Here is a 626-nt window from a genome sequence, read left to right as displayed (position 1 = left end):
CGTTCATACTTTAGATTTGAATTTCTATAATTTTGAATTTTTATCACTTCTTATTTTGAACTCCACAAAGACAGGCTTGCTGTCGAAATATCGTTCAACCAATAAAGCATCTATTGCAATCGCATCACGCTTTTCGTCTTGACTGTTTACCGTTGTGGAGAGTTACGTCAATCCTTTTAAAATATTATTATTATTATTATTATTATTATTATTATTATTATTATTATTATTATAGATGTTAAAATTATGATTTTTTTTTATCAAGATTGAACGAATGTCTTGAACGTATAAATGTATAATTATGTAAATAGATAATTAAAAGATCACCAAATCAATAAACCAATATTACATAAATCAATGCATTAAAAAATAAATAAATTATAACTGCTTAATAATATAAAAGATAATAAATAAATAAATAAATAACAGAAACATCAACAGAAGAATAGCATAATGATTTAATCAAGTGGGATTTGGGAAATGTCGATATCCGGTGATGTAGGGGTCATATTAGCATATTAGAGCAAGGAGTTTTATTCCATTATTGTTTTTTTTGGGGGGTTTTTTGCCCTTCTTACTTCGATTTTCGAAAAAGGGAAATGCAATCTGTCCGACCACGAACAAAT

General features: G+C 26.7%; 2 protein-coding genes across 3 annotated transcripts in view; one reads left to right on the top strand and one right to left on the bottom strand.

The window, feature by feature from the left end:
* Positions 1-626, bottom strand: part of LOC106870157 (collagen alpha-1(XII) chain) — a 490284-nt gene that overhangs the window by 140683 nt on the left and 348975 nt on the right. The gene's annotated exons all lie outside the window — the stretch shown is intronic.
* Positions 1-626, top strand: part of LOC106868389 (uncharacterized) — a 437000-nt gene that overhangs the window by 121226 nt on the left and 315148 nt on the right. The gene's annotated exons all lie outside the window — the stretch shown is intronic.

Source organism: Octopus bimaculoides, chromosome 27 (assembly GCF_001194135.2).
Source record: "Octopus bimaculoides isolate UCB-OBI-ISO-001 chromosome 27, ASM119413v2, whole genome shotgun sequence".
Taxonomy (NCBI): Eukaryota; Metazoa; Mollusca; class Cephalopoda; order Octopoda; family Octopodidae; genus Octopus; species Octopus bimaculoides.
Note: the sequence above shows the minus strand (reverse complement) of the source record. Positions and strands in the feature narration are given on the sequence as shown.